General features: G+C 52.8%; 1 protein-coding gene and 1 pseudogene across 2 annotated transcripts in view; one reads left to right on the top strand and one right to left on the bottom strand.

Moving 5' to 3' along the window:
• PRKCB (protein kinase C beta) overlaps positions 1–27,651 on the bottom strand; it is a 273,228-nt gene that overhangs the window by 166,008 nt on the left and 79,569 nt on the right. The window lies entirely within an intron of this gene.
• On the top strand, positions 16,231–26,964 carry LOC148093603 (large ribosomal subunit protein uL4 pseudogene; annotated as a pseudogene).

Here is a 27,651-nt window from a genome sequence, read left to right as displayed (position 1 = left end):
CGCAGACCAGACGCGGGCCAAGCTCTTCCCCGAGGATCGGAGAGTAAGCACCTGAGGCTCCTTCCTCGTAGCTCAGGAGCACGACCGATGACACGGAAGCCAACAGGCGTGGCGTGTCCGCAAAACTCTGCCATCCCTTCAGCCAGCGGAGCCCCACGCCCCCAGTGAGCAACTCCCGCTCCAGACCCACGCTGTCGGGGCTGCCGTGGCGACGTCTGTGAGCGCTCGGAAGGCGGCTGGTGGAACTGAGGGCCTGAATGTTTCCTTTTATTTGACGTTAACTAATTAAAATTAAAATTTAAATTTAAATGTATCGCTACCATATCACACAGTATGGCCACAGGAGCTTGTAACTCGCTTCCCCTCACAGCAGCCCCGGAGTCACGAGGCACCAGCTCCCTGTCGCTAGCGGATGCCGCCGTCTAGCGGTACAGAGGTGGGGCGATGGCAGTGCGCAAGCCAAGAGCGGCACCCGAGGGTGGCCTACTTCTGTGGCTAGCAAGAGGAGGAACATCATGTAAAGATCAGTGACATCGAGCTGAGACAAGACGAGGAAAGGGGGCCGCTGAGGCGGCAGCCCCCGGCAGCTGGGAGCCGCTCGGAAACTAGCCGGCAGTGACCATAACGAGGCTCTTCCCCAGCGGGGGCCAGGGCGCCCCCCGAGATCAAACAGGCAACACTCCACCTACCTGGGCGCCCGGGGACATCAGAGGACCGCCTCCCACCGCGAGGGGAGCGGCCTCCGGCCCGACAGCAGCCGCCCCCACCCCACCCCCGCCTGGGGAGCAATGAGCTGACCACTCTGTCTGCTGGACGCAAAGGGAGCAGCAAGGGTTCTTTTTGTTTTTAATTTTCAAAATGAAAGTTTCAACTACCCCATGAGCTCATGTTTCAGATTCTGCTCTAGGCGAATGATAGGAGCTACCATCTGATGAGAGTTTCCTGCGTGCTGGACACTGGACAACGTAAACTAATGTGAACAGCAAGTAGACGCGATCACAGTTTGCGCTGATGCAGAGCTTGCCACGTGCCAGGCACCGTGCCGAGCACTTCCCGGGAGAGAGCAGCTCGAGGAGGAAGGACCATCCTTACCCCCGCCTTAGAAATGGGAAACTGAGGCCTGGAGAGGTGAAGGAACGGGTCCACATCCCCACAGCTCAGGACCGGCAGCCTGGATTCAAGCCCTGAGCTGCCGGACACTAGCCCACACTCACAACCGCAAGTCTGGACTGCTGAAGACGCAGTGACGGGCAGAACAGAGGCGGCCCTGCCCTCTGGGGAGACGAGAGGGGGACGTGTCATTAGAGCCTGAGTCAGACGCACAGAGAGGAAACCGAACCCGGACTTGGCAGGGAGGAGCGATCAGGGTGGAGGTCCCAGGGGCAGTGACTTGAGCTGAGGTCCAATGGCGGGGAGGGGTTCACCCATCACAGAGTGTGCCCCAGGCGGTTCCAGAATTAGGGAAAGCACATCAAAGGCCCAGAGAGAGAGTGCAGCACACTCAGGGAACCACAAGGAGCACATGCGGCTGGAAACCAGGCTGGGGAGGAGAGGGAAAGGGGATGGGACCCTGAGTGAAAAATTCAGTAACATCAGACAGAGAGGCAGAGAGACTCAGAAATTGCCCCCATGGTGTCAGTTTCTTGACTCTCAGAGCTCCTCCTTAAAGAGCGGACACGGCCGGGCCGGCCAGGGTGGCTCAGTGGTCCAGGAGATCTCGGTTCCATCCCCGGTCAGGGCACATGCCCGGCTGCGGGCTCGATGCCCAGTCGGGAGCGTGCAGGAGGCAGCCGATCAACGACGCTCTCACCGATGTTTCTCTCTCTCCCCCTCTCCATTCCTCTCTCTGAAATCAATAAAAACATATTTTTTTAAAAAAAACATGGGCCAGGGTTGATTCTAACAGGAAAATGGACCGTGGCAGGCAAACAATGAGGAAGCACCGTAACACTTCTGGTGCGCACACAGCACGCGGGTGTTTTCACGGTGCTTCCTTCGTCTCCGACACGATCCACGGGGAGGAAGTGGTGTGTTAAGCGAGGCTGTTTGTTTTGTGACTACTTTAACAAATTCACATAGCACTTACAACGATGCAGACACTCCACGTGTTTTACAAACATTAACTCATTCAGTCCTCACAACAACCTTGCAAGGGAGGCTCCATTACTGTACTCAGCTGGCAAATGAAGACAAGAAGGCACCGTGAGCAACGTGGCCCCGGCGCACAGTGTCGGTGGCAAAGCCGGGGTCTGAACAAAGGCAGAGGGGCCCGGCGTCCGGCTGTGGACCACACTGCTGCCTCTGAGGCGTGACTGCCTGGGAGCACCGCCACCCCGACAGCAGGTCAGTCCATCTCCGCGGCTTGGGGGAGGCGACACTTAGAACAGAAAGGAGGAGGGGGGAGAGGAGAAGGGGGAGGGTGGGACGGAGCCAATAATCGCTAACACGAGCCTTTCCTACGTGCCAAGCGTGTGCTAAGTAATGGTAAGTCACAGCGACCAGAGCAATGCCGGGAGGTACCATTTCACTGGCGCGGAAACTGAGGCCCGGACTCTGTGCGAGGCCATTGGGCGGGAAGGTGGGAGAGCTGGTATCTGGAGCCCGGTCCGCCCGACTCCAGGCCTTTCCTGCTAAAGTGCGGAGCAGTGGCTGTGGTGCGGAGCCGGGGGCTGGGAGTGCGCGGAGTGGGCCGTGCTGTGTCACTGGCCGCAGCCCTGGCCGCAGATGCAGGGAGAAGTAAGCGGGTGTCTTGGGCGCGTGCAGAGGGTGGTGCACGCTGGAGCGAAGGGTGGGGAGAGGGGCTGGGCTGAGCCCGGACGGCCTGAAGCCTGGGACTCCGAGGCGGGGCGGGGTGCCTCGGCGGGCGGGGGAGGCCGTGAGCACCTCACCGGCCATCGGTTTGGATAGGATGGCACTTGTGGCAGGAGATTCTGTTTTGATGGTGTTTTTGTCTCCTCTCTCCTGGGACACCTGAGGCTTTGGGCGGGTACTCAACTTTCTCAAAACAATAAAAAATAAAGAAACAGAAAACATTTCCTTCCCTTTTCTTTACTGGTCCAGGGCTTACTAGGTTTAGGGGCCACGCATTTAGCACTCCATTGTTCAGCTCTACATAGAATAAAGGTCGGGGAGCTCGGTCCCCAACCAGTCTCCCGACACCTGTGCGGCTAAACGCTTTTCATCTTATCCATACTGAAAACCACTGCACATTTTCTACTGGCTCTATTTTAATAGTATTTCTTAATTAAATAAACCGCCCGTGGATACATTCTCTTTTAAAAGGTTAAATTGTTTTTGGTTAGACATAACCAGAAAATGTCTAATCTGTCCCATTATAGCTTCTGGGTTACCCTCACTCCGGGTATGTAGGACTGTGTTCCTAACATTTCCTCTAATATTCCTTATTATTTCCACTTTAAAATCTTTACTCTGTAATTCAACCCACCTATAATTTATTTTTGTCTAAGATGTGAGTTAGGAATCAAACTTGGCGTCCATCCACAAGGCCACCCAACTTGCCAGCACCATTGATTAAATAAACCATTCCGCCCCACTGGTCCAAAATGTCACCTTTTAATACGTTAAGTTCCCACATTTCCCAAGACCCGTTCAGTCCCCTTCGGGACTCTAGCGTCTTATGCCACAGCGGGACAAATTTCTGCAATTATTTGAAATGTGTTTCATAGCTTAACAATAGGTATTTTATGTTTTAAAAGGTCTTTCTAAGAGGCACTTTCAGGCACTGTGGGAGGTGCATAAACTGGAGAGTAATTTAGCAATTCCCACTACAACGGAAAATGGTCACTTCCTTGGCCCTAAAAACCCACTTCTAAGAATTATTCCACAGAAATCTTCACTGCAAGCCCAAGAATGCCCACTGCTGCACGGCCCAGAATAAAAAAGGGAAACAATCCAGATGCCACCGATACAACATTAGTCAAATAAGTACAAGCATAACCTCCATGTATAACATGGTGCCACCATATTACGAAATACATCTAAAAATAAGGTAGCTCTAAACAAGGTATTGATAGAGAAAAGAGTCCAAGAATTAACAGGTAAAAAAATAGGCTATAAAAAAATGTGTGTAGGATCTGATTTCATTTTTGTTAATTGGTTACATGTTTATATGTCCACATAAAAAACTTCGCAGGATAACACACTCCAGTGTTAAACCTGCAGCCTCCTTAAGGTGCAGACTTTCTAGCTACATTACATGGTTATACATTGTTACAGTCTAGTGATTTTCGGAGACAAAAACACAAATATATTTGGTGATTTAAAAATACAAAAATGGAAAAGCAGGAACAGCCTCTGAATCAAGGTGAGATCCTCCTATTTGCATCTGATCAGTGAGGCACTCGTGGCACAAGAAGTCAGTGTAGGAGCCAAGGTCACCTTGGAAGGAAGATGCTTTCCTGCCCTGGGTGCAGGCACCTCACCCACCTTTGGCCTGGCCCGCTGCTGGGTCCTGGTCATCCCATATCTACCATGTTCCTTCCATGAGAAGCCCCTGGTCACTCATGGGCAGCAGGGAAGAGGTGACAAGGGAGAGACAAGATGACACCCCCAAGGCCTTGCCCCTGGCAGAGAGGTGAATGCCTCGTGGGCTCCTGAGAGCCCTCAGCCGCCACAATGCAAGTGAGCACACGGGCTGGCCCCGCACTTCTGCCCCGGTGTTGCAGAGCCAGGGACCCGCCCCTCACTGCTCCATTTGCTTATGTGATGCTACAGGTAACTTTGACCATGAGGGCTGGGATTCCACAGAGAACACCTCCGCCCGCCCCAGTGAACACATAGCCGCAGTCACAGAACACTGGGCTGGGCTAAGACACTGCTCTCTGTTGGAGCTGGGGACAAAATGGGGCCCCAGAGCCACTGAAGGACCTGCCTGCGAGCAGCAAAAAATAGAAGTTGTCCAATAGGAAAGGCTGGGAACCATAAATGTGGGGTAGAGGGGCACCGGCACAGTCTGTCAAAGAGACAGCTGTCAGAAAACTGAGCCGCAAGCAAGACTGTTTCCATCCAATGATTATAAGAATGGCTAGCGTTGGCTGAGTGCACTTTATCCTGAGTCTTCGCAATAATGCTACAATATGGGTATTTTATTCCCACTGTACAGATAAGGAAACTGAGGCACGAAACCAGCCCAATATCACACAGTGGAGGATGCAGCTAAGTTGAACCCTGGCTGTATGGTCAACTCAGAAAGTGTGTGCTCATGGCTGACCACTCTGCAAGTTCCCTCACTCTTCCTCTCCCTCCCTCATCTGCACTGACTCTTGAATGGACCTAGTGAGTCCCGCTAGAAAAATGTCTCCCCGTGGGTCGTGATGGGAGACACCTCCACTGGTACTGAGGAGGCAGGAGATGCTCAGCAGCTACAGGGCCCACTGCCCTTCCTTAGGAAATCCTGCTGCAGGAGTCGCCGAGGCTCCGGACACAGGACACTAACAGCACACTCACAGTCACAAAAACCAGGCCAGGAGGTCCTCCCTGACATCTCCACCTGCCCCCCACATGTACCCCACTTCGTGAGTCATACATGGGTATCTCCCCTTAGTGCTTCTTAGGACTCAACACCTTCAATGCCTGGCTATCCTTGAGAGCAGTGCCTACGTCTGTCTCCATTGCTGTAATCCCAGCATATAGTGTACAGTTTGCATAGAAGTAGGTGCTCAATTAACACGTTATGTAATCAGATGGATGGATAGTGTGGCTTGGCATAAGTTTTCCATACCGGATAGCGTAAAATCAGACCAACTAGGGCCTCTCTTGGGTGGAGATATAAGAAACACAAGCAGATAGCACTGGTGCACTGGAATGTATGTGGGTGGAGGTCCACGGTCCCAGCTCTCTACAGGGGCTGAGGGAGCACCATCCATCCTCAAGTAACCATCTCACGTCCCCACACACGCCTGCAGTTAAGCCCCACTCCATCTAAGAGATCTGGACACACTTTCCTTCACCACCTGAAGGATCCAGCTGGCACTCAGCGACACTGCATCCCATGCTAATGTCAGACCAAGCTGAGGGCCAAAGCAATCACTCTAAGAAGCAGAATTCCAAGCAAAGGGAGCCAAGGCAGGAAGGCTTTCTGAAAGTCCTCACACTGCACCAGGAGAGATGTGAACTACAAGGCAAACACACAGAAGCTGCCTCGGCTATAAAGGGACCTCTACAGCCCCTGACTGCTGCCCAGAGTCAGTTCTACTGCACCCCACGGTGCTGTTTCCCCGACAACCTGACAGCCCTGTGCCCTGTGGAGCCTGGTTCAGGGCATGTTAGAAACTGTCTGATTTCACTTATAGATTGACTCTGCACCCAATAACTAACCTCTCCAGGCCCGAGTCTTGCAGTACCTCCACACACACGCACACACACAGCTCAGCCATACTGAATGCAGGCACTTCCCACGTGCATCCTGCTCTCCCCTCCCAGCCTTTGCACAAGCGACTCCTCAGCCTGAAACATTCTTCCCCCAATTACTGTTTGTCTTGCTAACTGTATCCACTTGTCCTGAGTCTCAACAGATGTCACCTCTTCCTGGAAGGCCTCCTGACCTGTCTTCAAGATCTGAACAGATGTCTCCCTATATACTCTCAGAATTGCCTGGGTGTACCCCGGTTGTGGCATCTCCACTTTTTTGTAATGCCTGCCTGCATCTCTGTCTCCCTAGTTAGGTCATGAGCCTCTTGAAGAAAGGACTAAATATCATTCATTGTTGTAACTCCAGCACCTAATGTGAAGTGAATATGTTCAATGAGTGAGTTAGTGAGTAAATGAGTGAATGAGTGAATGAGTGTCTGAGTGAATGAATGAGTGACTACGTGAATGAGTGACTGAGTGAGTGAATGAGTGAGTGAATGAGTGTCTGAGTAAATGAATTAGTGAGTGAATTAGTGAGTGAATGATTGACTAAGTGAGTGAGTGCGCTAACACGGGATATTTCCTGCTGGAACCTTCCTTGCCTGCCATGAAGACCTTTATCCAACCACCCACGAATTCTTGAGATCACAGGAAGAAAACCAAATAACCTAAAAAGCAATAATCAGCAACTGAAAACAGCTAAAACGAATGTAATTTCTAACAGGATGAAGACCTCCCAGCAGACAATTCTCAACTAATTCCAACAGGCCTGAGAGTGAGGCCCAGCACCCTCTCAGAACTGCAGTGCGTGTGCCCAGCGCCGTCTGGAGAGCTGATGGCCCAGCTGATCTGGGCAGTGGCTGGGGAGCAACCACTAGGAAAGGGCGGTACCCGCCTGGTCAGTAGCCAGATCATCCGCATTTTCCAAAGAAGCTGCAAACTGTCTGTGGTTTCTAAACGTGGGCCACAAATCTGACTGGTTAGCTTTCTCTGGAGTAAGCCTGGTGCGAGGTATGGCTGGGTGAAGACACGCTCTGCAGAGCCAGCCACCGGCTCTGCCACTCACGGGGCTCTGCCACTCACGGGCTGAGTGCCTTCCAGCGAGCTGTGCACTCTGCCTCAGGTCACGGGGATAGCGGCACCTCACAGGGTGGGCCCGATGACACGCGGCTTGCTCAGCGCAGGATGGTGCAAGCCTGCAGGCTGACTGGGGGCCCCGGTTTACGGCCTCCCCGACCGCACTGCGACTCGAAACCTGCCAACCCCGGCAGCACGCAGCCCAGCCCTCCACCACTCCTGAGCCGCCTCCCGCCATCACGCGAATTCGTGTACACAGCGTTGCCATGGCAATAACCTGCTCCACAAAAAGGACAGCCAATGTTTACTATTTCTCACACATCTCAGATTAATTGAGTCTAATAATCTAACTGGCACTCCCCACTGCCTTAGAAATGACCCTGGAGAAGCCAAGCCTGTGGGACACACACATCACATGGCCACAGGGGAGGGACTCAGGAAGCCCAGGCACAAGGATGCCCCCAGACCCACAGCCCCTGCAGCTGCCCCCTCCTCCCACAGCAGATGCAGCGGCAAAGATTCCCAACACCCTCCCTCCCTCCCTCTGCTCAGCCGCACCCCCACACAGGCCCTCTCCGGGAGCGTTAACGCCTTGTTCACACACACAGAACATGAGCCCCTCAGGGTTTCAAAGGTAACCCCCCGCGCACGCCCGTGTGCACACAGCGTGATGACCAGCAGGGCCGCACCGCCTGCTCCGGGGGGGGGGCCTGGAGTGAGGGGGCTTCTCCGCTCGCTCGGAGCTTCTGAAATGTCAGCTGAGCCTGTGAGTCAGGCCCTGTCGCACCCCCACCTCGGCAGGGAGGGCTGTTTCTCACTCACTCCCTCATTCAGGCACAAAACCTGCTCTCAGGAAAAAAGAACTCATTCAGGCAAAAACTCGGCGCCCAGCTTGCCCCAGTCCCAGAGGAGTCAGGGGATTAAACGCAGAGCCTGCCCCTAAGTTTCCCCCGTGAGACGGACAGTGGCCACAGAGAAGGGCTGCCGGAGGGAAGCTGAGCCCGGGGCCTTTTAGGAGACTGAACACTTGACTAAAAGTATGAAGTGTCTGAGTGACAAAATTCACACAAAAAGGAGCGACACGGGGCAGCCCGGGGGCGGTATTTTCAACATCTATCACGGATAAAGGATTAGTATTCACCATATATAAAGGCAGTAACTATCAATCAATAAGAAAAGGCCCAGGAGCCCAGCCGGCGTGGCTCAGTGGTTGAGTGTCGGCCCATGAACCTGGAGCTCACAGTTCGATTCCCGGTCGGGGCACACGCCTGGGCTGCAGGCCCCTCGGTCCCCAGCAGGGGGCGAGCAGGAGGCAGCCAGGCGGCGATTCGCTCTCATCGCTGATGTTCCTCCCTCTCTCTCCTTCTCCCTTCCTCTCTCTGAAATCAATAAAAACATATTTTAAAAGCAAAGAAAAAAAGCCCATGAAAAAAAATGGATGAAGAAATACGAAGGGTTTCCCGGAGAAAGAAATAACCAGTGGCCAAGAGGCACATGAAGACATGCCCAGCACCACGACCATCAGGGACGAGTGAATTAAGACAAGACAGTTCCCTCATCCTTAGATTGGCAAACACTGAAAAAACTGATCATCCCGGTGTTTGGCAATCACGTGGGCTGGGTGAGTGATGAACGAAGGCATGAAACCGCAGGAGAGCACCTCCCAAGTGAGGGAACGATCATTCTACCCCTGGGGCCCATCTCCCTGCTCGGGGTGCTGTGCACATGACAGATGCTCAGAAACCCCGGCACAGTCGAGTGAACGGAAGCTCTGCTGCCTGTCGGGGCTGCACAGGGCCTTACAATCCCAAAGCCCTTCCGCGTGGTTCTTCTGGGACACAGACGATTGCAAGTAGGCTAATGGGCCCGGGAGCAGGAGCTGGGGACAGAGGACCCGACTGCCCCTTTCAGGAGGGCCACTGCTGTCCTCACCAGAGGCGAACCAGGCACACAGGCGGGTCTCCCCCTCGCAGGCAGAGGGGGGATCAGAGAAAAGGGGGGTCTGCATGTGAGTGCTTACTGGAGGGCGCGGAGGAAACAGATCAAGAGGCAGGCGGCGCCATGTAGAGCAGGGAGGAGCTCTGCTCAAGTGAAACTGCAGGGAGGTGCCGCCTCGGAGGCGGGTGCAAGCCTTAGAGAAGGTGCCAGGCCTGGGGCCAGGCTTGGGAGGCCCTTTCTGTTCTGCCTAACAATGGATGTCGCTGTGTTGCTCATTGCTCCCTGCGTGCCAGGTACTGAGCTGAGGCCTTCAGGCACCTTCTCTCCGTGGCCCTCTGACGCAGGTACTCTTGTGCCTATTCTATGGAGGAGCTCGGAGACTTTAAGCAGCTTACTCGAGCTACACAGCTCATCAGTGGCAGCACTGGGACTTGAACCTACGTCTGCCTGACTCCAGGACCCCACTTGGTTTTTAGCTGGCCCGGTACTAGGAAGTCAGCTACCAAGGAGGAAGTCCTGCCCGGCAGTGGGCTGGGGCCGGAAGTAAGTTTATCCACCCGACAAAAAACAGGAGCACAACTGGTGGGCCCAGATGTCCCCAACGGGGGTCACTATTGCCACCTGGGGCACAAAGATTCTGGGACCTGGGTTACATTGAACTTAGGTGAGTGTAGGTGTGTCCCACCATCCTCCCACCACATCTGTTTCCCGTAGAGGGATTAACAAGAAAAAAAACTTCTAATCAGACGGCCTGAAGCTGCTGTTGGCAGAAGCAGTGAGGAAGTGGGCAGACTGGGCGGCCACATCCGCCCCACAGCCAGGCTCCTGGGGCATCATGGGTGGTGGCAATATTGCGCCCAGGTGAGAAAGGAAGGAGAAGCTCTGGATCCATCCCAGGCTGAGTCACAGCCTCCAGTCTGCTTTAGCGGGACCCATTTGGTTCTGGCACTCTGAGACCTCACAGAGACCTGGGCCCTAACCACGAGACCTCAGACAGCTGACTCAAGCTCTGTGGCCTCAGTTTCCTCATCTGTAAAACGGGGATAGAATGGCATCTTCCTAGGGAGTGGGTTAGGACTGCGGGCGAGGGTGGAGACACCACCACTTGCACTGACTCTGCACCCACGTCTGCCCCAAGTTGGAAAGTGTGAGAGCGCATCTGCCTGTGTCACTGCCCTGCCTCCAGAACCTGCCGCCACGTGTGGCTCGTGGCACACAGTAAATAGTGGCTGAATCATTAAATAGCAGGTGCTCAAAATATTTGTTGAAGAAAAAAAGAGGAAGGGTAAGAAGAAATGAAAGGAGGTGAAGAAAGAGAGAGGAGGGAGAAGCTGGACCCCCGGGAAGGTTCCCAGCCTGGGGGAGGCAGCTGTGGTCAACCAGTTAGCCAACCCGCCTCCTGGCGCTTCACCCAAAGGAGCAGTGGCTGTTCTGTCCCAGTTAACAGGACTAAGTGCTGTGATCAGCAAGCAGTGGCCAGCTCACCTTCAGACTGGTCCCTGGGCTTGAGCCGAAGCTTCTTTAATTACTTTTCTAAGGAAGCAGCTCTCTCTTCCTCCCCTGGGTTCCAGCCTCACCTTTCTCCCCAGCACCCACCCGCAGGCTCAGGGGAGCACAGACACTCTAGGGGTCCTCTAGCCTCACACAGTGGCCCCTCTGGGGCAGAGCCACGATCTGTGCCTGGATCACTGTCGCCTGGATCAGCTGCCTCTGTTACCATTTCTTGGGGAAAATGTATTGTCAGGAAAAGCCCAGCAGCATGCACGCCAGGCCTGGACCGCGTGGAGCCTGCACCATGATGGGCAACATGCCAGGACCTTCCCACGCCCGCGACCCCTCACGCAAGATGTGTGGTGCTTAAAATGTGTGCTTTGGGGCCCGGTGATCTGGACTCAACCCCTGGCTCCCCCACTCACCGGCTGTGTAACCTTGGGGAAGTTAGTTCACCTCTTGTGCCTCAGTTTCCCCAGTTGTAAGAAGGGGATAGTAATGCCCACCTCCCTGGGTCACGGTGAGAAGTAAACGAGATGATGCCCACGAAGTGGTGTGAGCGGTCAGGACTCTGACTAGGAAGCACGGAACCCACTCTAACCAACGTAAGCAGGGAAGGCCTTTCCTCTCGGCGGGGAGGCCACGCGGCCGGAGGAGCATCTGAACAGCAGCACGGAGCCTGCCCAGGAGAGGAACCGCCGCCACCACTCCAGGGTCCAGACCAGGCCGTCTGCACCACGACTCACACGGGACAAACACCGCTAGAAGCCTTTCCACAGCTGACGCTGTTGCTGGGATGTATCCACCGCCTCCCCCCACGATGGATCACACAGCGTCCACCCATCTCCTCACAGCAGCCAACTCAAAGCCTGGCATGCACGCCACCGACGGGCGGACACCGGTCACACGTTTGTGCTCCAGCTGCAAGGGAGGCTGGGAAGAGGGCTTCTGAATTCTACTCGAAGGAGGCAACGGTTGGTAAGGTGGGAAATCCCAAACATAAAAATGGCATTTGAGAGTACGAGGCCAGAGGGCGAGACAGTTGTCCCCCATCAGTTCTTGGCGCACCGTCTGGCACGTACATGCTCAATAAGCAGCTATTGCTCCCCCAGCAAGGAGGGTCCTGTGCACCCAATTCCTCCTCCCCTCTCGGGGCTCACCTGGTATCTTTCCGAGAGGCTGGATTAAATCTTTCCCCCTTAGACCCGTAAAGTCCTAACTCAATTCCTCCACGTGCCTTTGGAGACTCCACCAGACACTAGCACCTCAACGGAGTCAAGTGCTCCTCGGGACCTGGGGGGTGCGCCAGGCAGCTGGAAGGACCCGCAGGACCCCGAGTGCCCTTAGGGAAGGTCACGCTGTCCTGCTGTCTTATTTTGCAAATTTAGAAATTGAGTCCTATGGAAGGGAAAGGGTTTGGCAAAGGCTGCACAGCCAAGGCCTGCGAGAAGCAACGCTGAGATCAAAGAAAATGAGACAGAGGGGAAACCTGTGTCCAGATTCCCCACTCACAGCCAGATGCCCGTAGCAGGGCTGAGCAGGAGGCTGCTCCAAAGGAACCGGGTGGAACGCAGGATACCGCCTCGTGAACGAAACTGAGGAGGTTGTGGGAGAAGCAGCAGAGCTCTGGCAGCAGGGCCCCACAGTGCCGTCGGGGCGTCCCGGCCCTGCTACTCATGCCGTCCACAGGCCAGCAGCAGCACCCGGGACGTCAGACACGCAGAGCCCGGCCCCTCCCAGACCTGCTGGATCCCACTCAGCCGCTTGGCTCAATCCCCAGGATATTCGACTGCACACTAAGATTGACAAGTGCAGCCCCAGTCAGGCCCAGTATAAAGAATTAAGAGGAAAGGGCTGTGAGAGTCAGCAGTGACGTCAGACACTGTGCTTGGTGCACAGAATCCTCTCACTGAACCCTCCTGACGGGCCTTTGAAGTAGATGTTCAGGGCCCCCTTACACAGATGAGGAAACTGAGGCTGAGAGGACGTGTAACTTACCCTTCACCGCTGGACCCACCTGGTGACACCTCTGTTCATTCTCTGGGTGGCCCCTTAGGTCACTTCGTGAGCAAAGCTGTCCCTGAATGACGCCCCTGTCCCCTCCTGTCCCGCAGCAGCGGGCGGCCCTGCTGTTCTCTGGCGCCTTAAGCTCATCCCTGATCTTGGAGAGCCCGGTAAGGTGAGAACAGAGGGCAGGGGCCTCTGAACCCATCCTGCTGCTGCTTACAAGGTGCAGCATTTAACCCCTCGGAGCCTCCGCCGGCCCATCTGGGGGAGGGAGAAATACACTTTGGATTCCATGACAGGGCGTATGCCACGCGAAGTGGTGCTGGAGCAGAGCAGGTGCGCTCCTGCTGCATCCGCCGCCCCGAACGGGCCGCCCCTCCAGCCGCGAGCCGGCGCCGGGGGCGCCCGCGGTGAGCATCCCGTCAGCTCCGCGTTCAAGGTGTCACATGAGGCTGACCACGGCGAGAAGCTCACACCAGGGGAATCTGCAATCAGCAAGCGTTTCCTACCAGGTTGTTTCCGCTCTCTACCAAAGGGCCAATTATTAAACACGTGTCAGGGCGCCACTTGCCCCATCCCTCCCTGATCCACAGGTCAGCAGGACCTCCCCACACAGATTCTGCCACTCCTGTTCTGTGACTTCCAGGAAGCTAGCGGTCACTCTGCAACCCCCCAAAGAAAGTCCACAGCAGACTCCTCACTCACGCATTCGACCGATGCCTCCTGGACACCTATCCTGTGCACTTACAGCCTACCATCCTCCACGAGGGGCGCAGACGCCCTGCCACCTGTCACCCATCATCCCAGAAGGAGTTCTCACAGCTGTGACAAGTGGGGGGGAGGTTAGTAAGTCCCGAAGATGGCGGGGGAAGGATCACACGCATCGTTTCCGCCTCGCCCCCACCAGTGGTAAATTACCTCCCGGCAGCCGGATAGCCTTCCCCCGGATTTGCCCACGCTAACCACACAGAGCAAGAGCTGAGTGAAATAAAGACAGACCCAGTCTTCCATGTTCTCACTGCCAGAGCTGTCAGAATACCCCCGGGGCGCCTGGTCACTGTGATGACAGAGCTGCCGCCCAGGCCCCTCAGAAGCCCGCTCTCCGCCCCGCAATCCCCCCATGCTCCCTGGTCTCCCCACCCCCTTCCCTTTGTCACCTCCTCTCTGCCCTCAGGCCCTTCTCATCAGCACCTCTCGATGACCCTCTATGTTCTCGCTTTGCTTGTCGGCAGACGACAGGGAGTAGGGACCGAGACAAAGCAGACTTTCCTGAAGACGCTCCCATGCAACTAGTCAATTCACATTCATTTCAGTGAACTGGCTTTTGCAAGACTGACCTAGAGCTGCACCATGAGGGGTCGTGAGTGGAGGAAAATGGCTCCACCTTCAGAGTCTTGTCCATCAAGGCCTGTCTGACCCCTGAATGCCAGCACCCCGTGTGCCACCCCCCCCCAGCCATCCAACACGGGTGTCAGCAGGAAGGGCCCTGGCTGAGCGAGGCGCATGCTGGGGCCACCCCCACCCCCGGCCCTGCCCAGATGAAGTGCTGGCACACGGGACCCTCGGAGGGCACGGGGACCTTAGCCGGCCCGGCTGCCCTAACGTTTGACTTTAATGACTGATGCATTTGTCATTCCAACTCCCCCACAGCAGGGTGAGTAAAAAATCTAAAGATTTAACTTCAAAAGAAAGCTTAACAAGTTAATTTTCTAAATTTAAAATGTTTCAGGAAAAAAACGACCTACAGAAGGGTAATTTTAAGCTATACTAAAGCTCAAAGATGACATCATGCGATTCTAATTATATAGACTTCGAGGCAATAGAGGTTGCAGGCAACTTTTCTGGATGCACTTAGAAATTTTTCACAACACGCTGATACTGTGATGGTAGCCCACCTTCTGGATATCCTGAAAGTCCCTCTCAAAGATTATTTGGGAAAGTGAAAGTAAGTGAAGAAGCCTCTTTGGTTTCAGTGTTCACTCCAAATTTTCCTCCTACAGTCAGATTATTTCTAAGAGACTATGTGAAGATGAGAGCCGAGACCACAGCAACCCATCGTGAGTCTACAGAGCCATATGGAGCCGAGTGGTCGCCTCTCCAGACAAGTGCCAGCAGTGATCTGGGCAAAACCTCAGAGCCCACCACTGCCCCAGGGACCTCCGCCCCCCCCCGTGCTGTGAAGAGAAAGCGAGCCCACTCGTCCGCAGGGCCTGGAGCAGGGCCTGGCACGCGGTCAACCCGCAGCGTCCGTGACGAAGGCTGGACGACAGCCACCTTTCCTGGGGGGGGGGGGTAAGAGCTGCGCCCCCGGCTGCCCCTCCGGCTGCCCCTGTCGTGCCCGTCGCCCTCTCATGGAGTGTTGTGTGGCTGGGTGGAAACACTTAAGTCACTCCATTCAATAACGCTCCCTATAAAAATACACGCCCTGTTCCTGAGCTGTCTTACGTGTCTCAGGATGCTTCACATTGTTACAGACACATAGTCCCGCTATTCTACAAGCTAGTGACGTCCAGGCTTTATAGTACGTAGCACATTTACACAAACACGCTCACACGTTATGGTCTTTACAACCACGTCCTCGGGTGGGTAGGTGTCATTTTCTTATTTTACAGCGCAGGCCGGCTGCCAGCTCCCCTGCAGCGGGCAGGGCAAGGCCCGAGGCCGCTCCTCACCCCCGCCCCCGGCCTCCCCCTCACCCCCGCCCCCGGCCTCCCCCTCACCCCCGCCCCCGGCCTCCCCCTCACCCCCGCCCCCGGCCTCCCCCTGCCCGGCCCTAGCTATGCATTCCTGGTCCCAGAACTGCCCTGGCTGCTCCAGGGGAAACAAGAGGAAGAAATGCTCATGGCGAGGAATTTTCTCTTTTCCTGGGGTGCGAGCAGCGGCGGAGCCAAGGGGAGCAGCAGGTGGGACGCCTCGGGCTGTGGGGTCATGCTCGGTTTCCAAGGCATCCTGGCGCTTTTGGAGGGACGAGGGATTAGCCCATCCAGGGGTGGCGGCAGGAAGGGAATCAACTCTCAATGCAGCTGTGGAGGTGCTTTCTTCCCCTGCCCCCCAAAAAGTAGTTAGCGCTGCGATGCCCGGGGGCGAGGCTCACTTAACCTCATGATGTGGATAAGCAACGGGGCTCAGAGGCCCAGGAACTGGTTAAAGAACACAGAATCAGAAAAGATGACAAAACGGGGTGTGAATGCAGGTGCTGGCCACGCTCTCCAGCCCCGACCTCGAGCGCCCGTGGGCACCTGAGACCCGCGCCCAGCGGGACCTTCCTGCGGACCCGGCAGAGGCGGCGCTGCCCACCCGGGGTTCCCACGCCGGCCCCCACATTTCCTCCTGCGCACAGGGCCCGCTATGCCCTCTGCGGAGCGCCGAGGGGGAAGGGCCGCTGGCGGGGGGCAGCTGGGCACCTACGGCATCTCCATGGTCCATGACGTCCTCCAGCTCCTTGGGCTGCTCTCCAAGGAAGTTACCGATCTGGGTCAGTATGATCTGTAACCAGCCCCCTTACCTAACTCTTATTAGTACAAGTACTAACCGATTTTCAGTTGATTCCTTTAGAGTCTCTAAACAAGGAACAACACAGCCTGCGGACAATGACGCCTCGGCATTCTTTTTTCCAAAACGTAATTACTACCTGTATCTGTCTCCTCTCCTGTTGCACTGAGGGGACCCTCCGAACCACAAGTAACAGTGTTACCAGCAGCTATCTTCTATTCGTTCTTGGCTTCAACGCCTCAGGCCTCACAAAATGAAGCATATTTTTGGCTACTGGCTGGCCATAGACAGTCTTTCTTATGCGGAGAAAGTATATTTTTATTCTTAGTTCCTTCTCTAAGAGTTTTCACCGAGAATGAATATCAAAGTTTTAATAAACGCTTTGTTGGCATCTGTGATGATGATCCTATTTTTCCTCTAACATATTGATGAGGTTTATTAATAGACTTCCTAATAATAGGCCACATGTCTTTCTGGCATGAACCTTCCTTGATCATGACGAGTTGTTCTTTTAATATCCAGCAGATTCAATCTGTCAAGGCCTGACTTGGGGCTCTTTTCTCTGTAAGTGAGCTTAGACCATGACTATGTTTGTGGTTGTATGTGTCGGGGATTTGCGTCTGCATGATGCTAGGTCAGAGGAAAGACCTGAGACCGTTTTCTTCTTTTTCCAGGGTTTAGAGAATTTTTTAAAAAATCAAAAGGCTCCAGGATTTGGAAGCAGCCCAAGTGTCCATCAGTAGATGAGTGAACAAAACAGCTGCGGTACATTTACGCCGTGGAATACTACTTGGCCATGAAAAGGAAGGACACTGTACCCTTGGGACAGCATGGAGGGACCTGGAGGGCGTTTGCTAAGTGAAATAAGGCTGTCAGAGAAAGACAAGCACATATGATCTCAGTCATATGTGGAATCTGATGAACAAACTGAACTAACAAATAGAGACAGACTGGTAGAGGGCAGGCTGACAGCCTCGGTGGGGGGAGAGGGGCTGGGGGAGGGACTGAGCAAAAAAGAAAAAGGAGAGAAAGAACTATGGACCCGGACAACAGTGTGGCGACTGCAGGGAGGAGGGGTGGGGGGAGGTAGAGGAGGGTATAGGGGAGATAAATGGCGATGGAAAAAATAAAATAACAAATATGTATTTAAAAAATAATAATTTAAGAAAATCAAAAGGATGGCTTGTCCTGGAAGTTCTGCTGCTGGGTTTGAAAACTCTGGTCATTTCCTTCTTTGCTCCTGGTCCAGACCAGGCCCAGTAAACCACAGCCTGCAGCCTGCCTCCTGTTTGATAAGCAGCTTCATGGGCGCACAGTCACCCCACTCCTGTGGCTGCTTCCATGCCCCAGGGCAGAGCCGACTCACTACAGAATGCCCAAAACCCAAAACAGCTACTCTCTGGCCCCTAAGAAAAGCCTTTCCCGACCCCTGACTCTTTTATGGTACACAATCTGGGCTTTTCTCACATTTTCAAATTTAATCCTAAAAATTAACAACAGCTACCATCTGGATTCTGCAGAGTTCCCAGCAATGGGCCTAGCTCTTTACACATGTAATTTCACTGAATCCACCAGTCCTTGCATCACAATCCCCACTTTACAGCACAGGAGACTGAGGCACAGAGAGGTCAGTTAACCTGCCGGGCCGGGGGAGGGAAGCGACCTGTGCTGAGCACCTCTGCAGTATCAGTCTTGTTATCTGATTCCTGTTTCCATCTCTGTGTCTATGCCCTTTCTCAGTCCGAATTTGCGTTATATAGACATTTTATAAATATTATAAGTTGTATTATATATTCACTTTATAAACGCATTATGTATTCATTTTACAAATATTTATTATATATTAACTTTATATGTGCCCAGTTAAAAGTAGATCTATTTTATTGGCTTTTTGTTTGTTTCACTTTGTCCGATTCTCTAGGACTCGCTCCTGGAGTTATCAACACAATGCTTTTTTCAACCCTCACCCAGGGATATTTTTTTCCATTGATTTTCAGAGATCGTGAAAGGGAAGTAGGGAGGGGAGGAGAGAGAGAAAGAGAAACATCGATGAGAGAGACACAGCGGCTGGTTACCTCCCGTCCACACCCTGACCTGCAACCCAGGTACCTGCCCTTGACCGGGAATCAAACCCAAGACCCTTACGTGTGCAGGCTGACGCTCTAACCACTGCGCACACCGGCAGGGCTCAGCACAATGCTTTTTATATATTCTAATGCTGTATTGCACCAGAATACAAAAGATTACACGTTCTACTGCTGTATTTCAATTCTACATTCTTACTCCTGCTTTCCTTAGGTTTCTCTGGCAAAGTTTTTTGCCCTTTGCCTCTTGAGTGGAATGCTGATTTAATTTACAGTCTTTCTTGGTTGGTTAATATTTTTTTAAATATTTAAGGCTGTGAATTTGGGATATTGACTAGACACCATCTCATAAGTTGTGATCTATAATTTATCAGCAACTATAGTAAATAGCCTAAAATAAATATTTTTGTCTTTTTATTAAACTTTTCATTTTTAGATCACTGCAGATTTCCATGCAGTTATAAAAAATAATAGAAATCCCATGTGTCCTTCACCCAGTTTCTCTCAAAGGTAACATCTTGCAAAACTCGAGCACAATATCCCAGCCAGGACACTGACTTTGACACAGTGAAGATACGTGACATCTCCCAAGGCTCCTTCACGTGGCCTCTGTAGTCAGTCGCGCCCACTGCTCTGTGCCCCACCCTCTCCTCGCTCCCGCAATCACTCATATGCTCTCCATTTCCATAATTTTGACATTTCACAGATGTTATATAATTGTCATCAAACCATACAGTATAACCTTTGGAGACGGGCTTTGTTCACGTGGCATAATTCTCTGGTGACTCAGCCAGGTTGTCACTCGCACTGATTGTTCCTTCTCTTACTATTGACTAATATTCTGTGGTGTGGACATAACACAATTGTTTAGCCACTTACCTACTGAAGGACACCTGGGCTGTCTCCAGCTTTTGTCTATTGTGAATAAAGCTGCTGCGAACATTGGCAGAGATTTTCATGTGAACCTTAGTTGTCATTTCTTGGGGATAAATACCCAAGAGCACAATTCCTGGGTCACATTGTGGCAGAATAGTAAGAAGCTAGGGAGATTCTTTGACAAATACAATAAGGGAAAGTGAGGTAAATAATTACACAAAGCCAAAGGATTTGAGCAATTTATGGCCAGCTAATGAATCACAAGATTTTATCGTCCCCAACTAAGGACACCCGGGAGCAAATGGTTTACACATTCCAGGCTGTCCCGGGACAAAACAGCCTCAGTCCCAGGTCCCTCTTCAATGACGTTCTTTGAAAATGAAACTAACCAAAAAATAACCCCTGACGCCTCTATACACACATTTTGGTGACTGAAGGGCACGCCTGGAAAACGAATGAATATTCTGTTAAGACCATCCCCTGAGACGTCCCCTACCATTCCAGGTGGCCAAAGAAAGAGAAAAAACCTTAGACAAAGGACTCACAGCCTGTAGAGCAGACCCACGCCTTGCATCTCTGCTCCCTAAACTCTAAGGGTCCCCAGGAGGCTCCCAACCAGGGGAGCAGCGGGCAGTGGCAGCTCATCCAAGGCACACCCCTGAACCCGTCTCCAAGTCCCCCTCTTCTCTGACTTCCCAGTGAGGTAACAGCAGCCCAGCTTGACTCACTTCTTTGACTGTGACTTCTGTTTCTCAGGGAGCCGAAGCAGCCCCGCCTAGGCTGTCTCCTGCTGTTTCTTCCACCCTAAGCCCTCCCTTCATTTCACTGTCCCCAGCTTTAATAAACGTACTCTCAAAGTCACCTGGACTCGTGCTGTGAAATCTTCCCTGCACGAAGTCAAGAACCCACACACCACAGGCCGGCCTGAGGCACACCTGCTCCGGCCGGTTCCTGTCTGATAACAGCATCATAGCTGGACGTTAACGGGGCGGGGGGGGGTAATATATATATATTTTTATTTCAGAGAGAGGAAGGGAGAGGGAAAGGGAGAGAAACATCAGCGATGAGAGGGTCATTGATCGGCTGCCTCCTGCACGCCCCCGACTGGGGATCGAGCCCGCAACCCGGGCATGTGCCCTGACCGGGAATGGAACCCCGATCTCCTGGATCCTAGGTCGACGCTCAACCGCTGAGCCACACCGGCCAGGCAGATGTTTAATTTTAAAAGAAACTGCCAAGCTATTTTCCAGGATGGCTGTCCCACTGCATATTCCCCCCAAAAGTATGTAAGAGGGATCCAGGTGCTCTACAACCTCACAACCTCACTAGGATTGATGCTGCCATTATTTTTTATTTTAGCCGTTCCGATGCGTGTGCAGTAATATCTCGTTGTGGGTTGTGCGCTGTGTGACTCTGAGTATCTTCTTATGTTCTTACGTGCCACCTGTATCTCCTCTTGAGTGAAATGTGTCTATATCTTTTGCCCACTTTCTAACTGGGTTGTTTGTTTAGTTGAGATTTGAGGGTTCTTTAAATATTCCAGATAAGAGTCCTTTGCAGAGAAGTGGGTTACAAATATTTGGTCCCAGCCTGTGGTTTATCTTTTCATTGTCTTAACAGGGCCCTTCACAGAGCAATAGTCTTCTGCTGGGACGTGGTCCGGTTCATCAGTTTTACAGTTCATGCTTTTGTGTCGAGTCTAAGAACTCTTTGCCTGGCCCGAGATTCTAAAGATTTTCTCCTGTGTCTTCTTCTAAAAGTTTTACAGTCTTACGTTTCACATTAAAATCCACGCTCAATTTGGAGTTAATCTTTGTATTAGGTGTGAGGCTTAGGCCAGGGTTTATTTTTTTTGCCTGCAGATGTACAATTGCCCCAGCACCACTGGTTATAAATTCATTTCCTCCACGGAACTGCTTCTGTGCCCCTGTCAGGAATCCACTGGGATCCTCATGTGAGTCTCTGCTCTGTTCCACTCACCTCTGTGTCCCTCCACCAATAAAACCACACAGTCTGGATAACTGTGGCTCTGTAAGACTGATTTCCCCCACTTTAGTCTTTTTCACACTGTTTTAGCTAGTCTCGCTCCTTTACCTTTTTCTATAAATTACAAAATGTTTGTGTTGGGATTCTGACAGGAATTGCGTCAGATCTCTGTATCGACTTTGAGAGAACCGGCATCTCCACTATTCATTGCAGGAAAATAGAAATGCAGGTGATTTGTGTCCACCCTTGTCTCCTGCAGCCTTGCCTAACTCATTTATTAGTCTTAGGAGGGGTTTTTTAGGTTCCTTGGAATTTTCTGTATAGACAATCATGTCATCTGCACATAAGGGCAGTTTTACTTCTTCCTTTCTAACCGGTATGCCTTTTATTTACTTTTCTTGCCTTATTACAGTGCTTCGAACTGGCCAGAACACCCAGCACCAGGCTGAATATGTCCCAGGGTTATTAAGGAAAGTGTTTTGTTTTTTAAGTCCTTGAGTTTTACAACCTTTGTTACTAACTTCTGTTTTTGTTTCATTTAAATCATAAAGTCAATGACATTTTATAATTAGGTCTTTCACATAAAAGACAATAAATTAAGTAAATTTTCCTTACCCTCAATCCCCTACTCTCTACTTTCCAGTCTCCATTAACATAAGCTGGGATTTTAGACTCAAACAGATTAAGGTTATTTTTATAAAATTATTTTATAAGGGTATTTTCATTTACCCTTATGTGCAGGTGAAAGGTAATGAATATTACCTTTTATTCACAAATATTTTTTACATCTGCTATCTATTTTACTTTATTATTAAGACTTTATTTTTATCCTGGAGGTTGCCCAAACTTTATTTTTAGAACAGTTCAAAGCCCACAGCAAAACTGAGGGGAAGGCACAGAGGTTTCCCAGGAGGACCGGCCCCACACGCGCACAGCCTCCCCCACTATCACCTCCTGCCAGAGTGGGACGCTCGTTACGACGGACGGACCTTCTGCCACCGTGCTAACAGGAGTCTTCCAGAAATTACCTGAACTCAATGTTACATTTAATTACGTGCCATGCCTGTCCCCGTTCCTCTTCGCCATAACGTCTCCATTCTTAAATTCCTGATAGTGGATGTTCTCTCAGGCAGAACAGGGCATCTTCAAATACTCTCTCATTGGTGGTAGGTTTCCAGAGCCTTTTTATATCCAAAACTGTTTTCCTGTTGCCTTCACACATTAATAACAGCTTGACTGAGAACTGAATATGCAGACTGTGACCCTCCCTCAAAGCTCTGCGGATGAAGCTCCGCTCCTTAGTACCATGACACTCGCCCGAATATTCCCAGGCCCTGTCCTTGCCGAAAGATCGGGCGCGCACCTTACCAGTGCCCTCACTCTCCTCCGCCTGGTGACGCTCAGCCCCTCAGCCCCCTGGAGGGCAGGATGCTACGTGTCCGGAGGGGCTCCTCTCTCCTCCTGCCGGCTCCCTGGTGGCAGCAGGCACTCGCGCCAGTCCCCTGGGGCTCCCGGGCCCCTCACCCTGCAGCACACAGCTCCCGACACTGGCCAGCGCACGAGCCCCTGCGCCCTCACCTTCCTCCTGGAAGGCATGCGGAGGGCCAGGGCCGCGAGGAAGCCTCTGGTCACTCCAAACACTGACTCTTAAGCAGAAGTTGATTTTTAACGTGGTACGAACCTGGGTCTCTGAAGTCTAGAAACAGGGCAGTGGGGGAGGGACAAAAGGTCTTTCTATTGTTTCCAGTTGGTCTGTTTTGAAAGTGGTGCTGGCAGCGAGTGGGCCCCATTCCGCCCCACCTGCCTCCCAGGGACTGGCAGTTCCACTGCGGTGCCCACACTGTTCCCAGGGTTCTCCGCTGTGTTCCTCCTCCTGTTTGTATCTCAAGTATCTGAGGGGAGAGTCGGAAATGCTGCCTCAGGGACCGATCGACTTTCCACCAACGCTTCACTTGAAGCACAGAGCTCTTGGTGTGGACGACAGGTGCAGATCCTGACCTGGACGGGCCAGGGTGTCACTGTGCTGGTCCCATGGGAGGGCTTCCTCTCGGGGCACCCTCCACAGCAAATCCCACCACAGAGGTTCTCAAGGTCCAGTGCACTTCCAACAGCATCAGCTGGGAGCTTATTAAAACTGGTAAGGCTCCACCCCAAAAATTCCAAGGGAGTCCAGGATCAGCATTTTTTTAAAATATGTTTTTATTGATTTCAGAGAGAGGAAGGGAGAGGGAGAGAGAGAGAAACATCAATGATGAGAGAGTCGTCACTGATCGGCTGCCTCCAGCACGCTCCCTACTGGGGACTGAGCCCGCAACCTGGACATGCGCCTGACCGGGAGTCAAACTGCGACCTCCCGGTTTATAGGTGGACACTCAACTGCTGAGCCCCGCCGGCCAGGCCAGGGTCAGCGTTTTTACTGAACTTCAGGTATGCACGCAGGCGGCCCAACAGCAGCCCCTGCAGAGCTGCAGCAGCAGAGCCTCCTCTAAGACCATCAGGCGTGGACCTGCCAGCCACCCCACCTGATGGCCTCAGGGTCACACGTGCAAAGAAGCAAATGTAACTGTGCACCTGCCACAGCCACCGAGGCAGAGCTGCCTGCAGGAGCTGTGGGAGTATGACGCCCTCTCGAAACTCCTCAGGGCCACCAGGCTCCAGCAAACGCCCTTTCACTGAGAACCAGCACTCGCAGGAACCCCACAGGCACGCCGCCTCGCATGGGACTGCACTCCACGCAGGGTCCCGACGGCCTGCGCCGAGGCCCGGGCTGGAAACAGCCTCCAGTCCGTCCCTACAGGGCTGGCTTAGCAAATTATAACTGGGCCAGAAATAGAAAGATCTCCAAGATGCAGGGTGAGGGGCAGGAGGGGGGAATTCAAATATGTGAAGTCTGGCCCGGAAGGAGCTGTGCCAGTCAGAGAGGATGCCCGAAAAGAACAAATAGCAGCCGTTACCCCACGCCTGCCCCACGCCTACCCCACGCCTACCCCACGCCCGCCCCAAGTCCGCCCCACGCCCGCCCCACGCCTGCCCCACGCCGGAGCCAGTGACTGAACACTAGGAGAAGAAACAAGTGGAGGGCATGGAAGCAGTGGGAGCTGGAGGAAAAACTTCTGGAAAGCACCCAAAGCGAGAGTGGAAAGTGGGGGGATGGGGCACAGAAGTGAAGAAGAGATTTTTTAAAACTATACACTTTCTTGTATTTTTTCAACTATGTGACTATATTACAAAAAAAATACATTTTAAGACACTCTTATTAACTTTTTTTTTTTTTAAATATATCTTTATTGATTTCAGAGAGAGGAAAGGAGAGGGAGAGAGAGAGATAGAAACATCAATGATGAGAGAGTCATTGATCAGCTGCAGCCCACAACCTGGGCATATGCCCTGACCGGGAATCGAACCCTGATCTCCTGGATCCTAGGTCGATGCTCAACTGCTGAGCCAGGCCTGGTCGGGCTCTTATTAACTTTTTTAAAAGAGATTTTTTTATGTGGAGGAGGGATATGCATACCCAAGGCTGCTGTGATTTTTTTATTGATTTTTTTTTTCCAGAGAGAGGAAGGGAGAGGGAGAGAGAAGGGAAAAAACACATCAATGTGAGAACAAAACATGGATGGAGCCTGCAACCCAGGCACGTGCCCTGCCCAGGAACAGAACCAGCCACCTCTCAGTACACAGGATGACGCCCAACCACCTGCGCCAAGGCTGCTGTGACTGAATTTGACTCTCATGATCCCTGCGGGCCCTGTGGTTGGTGCATCTCAAATGTGCCCAGTAAGCAGTTTGCTGCAGTGAGGAAGGGGGTGAGCCTGCCTCGCCGGTGCTGTAAGTGGTGTTCAGAAGGCGGACTGGTCCCGTTTAGGGAAAGGGCTGATGACCCACCTCTGCAGTGGCTCTGGACCCTGGCTGCTCGTTACAGTCACCTGCTGCTCGGGTCCCACCCACACCTCCGGATTTCATTGGCTTGATGTAGGGCCAGGGTACTGGGACTTTTCAAAGCTCCCCAGGTCAATCCAATGTGCAACCACAGCGACCACCTCTTGGTTTGGCAGCTCTGAATGAAATTTCCGAATCCGGATTATAAACACATCCCCCAGGTAGCTGTTCAGCCAGGTTTGTGGCGGGAGCCCAAGACAACCGCCCCTCCTCCCCAGCCGTCACCACACTCAGGCAGGGACTCGACACGTGACATGTGCAAAGGCTGGTACAGAAGAGAAGCCAGCTTTGTCGGGGAAGTAAGAACTCCGGTTTCTAAATGGAGCCCAACTGTTATCCCTGTGAGTGTGGCCCACACTCCTACCAGCCCAGGGCTTCTTCCCCCCTCCCCCCCCAGGGCCTCAGTCAGAAACCACACTGCTGCTCCTCCTGCGGGAGCCCGGGGCTGAGGGGCTCATGGCCCTGTCCTATCCCAGCCACGGCGCACACTCCTCCACAGACACCAGTGTACTCCCAAAGAGGGAGTCATCTGGCAAAAATGTTCCCTTGCCTGCTGTTCAAGGCTCCCCTTCGACCAGACATTGTGGACTTTGCTCAGTCCCACCTGCAGAAAAACAACAGATGGCCCTGTGCTGTCAGTGATCTGGAGGGTCATCAAGCTAAGACTTGGGTGCTGGAGCACTGTGGCTCAACTCCCAGAGCTCGAGGTGGGGGACTCATCAGTCCGGCCAGGGTACTTTTGGAAATATGTGTCGTGAGGTCACCACATGTTCGCAGCAACCAAAGCTGGGTGCTGTAGGCACCACAGGGTGAACACAACACCACGGCGACATGCCATTGGCTCTGCCCTGGCCGCCTCAGCCTCACCAGCGCTGGTCACGTCTGAAGGTCACCGTATCGAAGAAGCTCCTGCACCTCCTTTGGTGGTTGAAGCTAAAGCTGAAGGTACAAGAAGACCAAGGAGGCTGTTTTGCTTCTTAAGAAACTAAAGGCCTGGAATGATATCAAAAGGCCTGTGCCTCTCAGCGAATGAGAGCTGGCAGGGGCTACATGAGAAACTGTCGTCATATCCGGTGCGGGGGACTTTGCATCCCCAATAACGAGGACAGAGGTATCATCAAAGCCTTCAGGGCATCGCTGGAATTGCTCTGCAGGATGTAAGCAAACTGAACATTTGAAACTTGCTCCTGGAGGGCGTGCGGGCCGCGTGCACATCTGGACTGAAAGTGCTTCCTGCGAGTTACATGGTCTGTATGGTATAGAGCTGCCTCCCTCAGGGGTAACCACAACCCCCCCATCACTCGATGCTCAGTGCAGACCTGAGTGGAGCCTTGAAAAGCTCAGAGATCCGAGCAGCCCTCCGAGCACCATGCAGGACACTCATCACGGAGTCCTGAGGAGAGTCCACCGAGGAGCCTGAGCATCGTGTTGAAGCGGCCCAGGCAAAGGCCACGCGCCGGGCGCCAGTCTCCCCCAGGCCGAGAGCCACAGGCCCCCGGTGCATGAAGCCCCTGCAGGGCTAGAAGCCAAATCAGATGAGCAGGGGCTCCAGGCGAGACGCTGTAGCGGGAGCGAAGGGCAGAGGTCCGGGGGTCAGGAAGCAGAGCACCCTCGGCGGGAGAACAGGCTGCAGCCCCCGGGGAACCAGCAGCTGAGAAGCCGCAGAAAAGAGCCCACCACGGGAGAAAAGCAGCTCGTGGCTTAGGCCTGCAGCTGTTCATTCCGTAACGGTCAAATCACTTTGGGCAGCTAATACTTTTAATCCACACTCGAGGATATGTTTATTGATTTTAAAGAGAGAAAGAGAGGAGGGAGGAGAGAGAAAGAGAGAGAGAGAAACATCCATCGGCCGCCTCCTGTAGGCTCCCTGACCTGGTATCGAACCCGCAACCTGGGTATGTGCCCTGACCGGGAATCAACCCGCAACCTTTTGGTGTATGAGACAACGTTCCAACCAAATGAGCCACCTGGCCAGGGAAACTGCTAATTGTGAATAAAAACCTGATCAAAGGCAGTGAGGAAAAAGAAAAGAAATCACAGCTCCATGCCACCCACCGGTGCTCACACCCAACCCTCTAGCACCCGTCCCCACCACCCCAGTAATGAGAAGGCATGTGTACAAACACGTCCCATTTTCACCTGAAGAGGAGAGGGGTCGAAGAAATTTTATAAACTGAAAATACTTTATAGAACTGATCGTTGTAGCAAAGACCACCACATTTACATGAGAGCACAATTCCTAAGAATCAAAAAATAAAGATTGTCTTCTTAACATTACCATTAAAATAGCATTTATTCCCTAAGGAGGTACCCTGAGGCAATTCCACAAGATTTCTCTGCAGACATACCCTGTTCTTTCCAGCCAGCAAAGCCAGGCCTGAAGCTGACAGTG

Source organism: Miniopterus natalensis, chromosome 3 (genome assembly GCF_054644295.1).
Source record: "Miniopterus natalensis isolate mMinNat1 chromosome 3, mMinNat1.hap1, whole genome shotgun sequence".
In the NCBI taxonomy this organism is placed as follows: domain Eukaryota; kingdom Metazoa; phylum Chordata; class Mammalia; order Chiroptera; family Miniopteridae; genus Miniopterus; species Miniopterus natalensis.
This window is presented reverse-complemented; position numbering and strand designations above follow the sequence as displayed.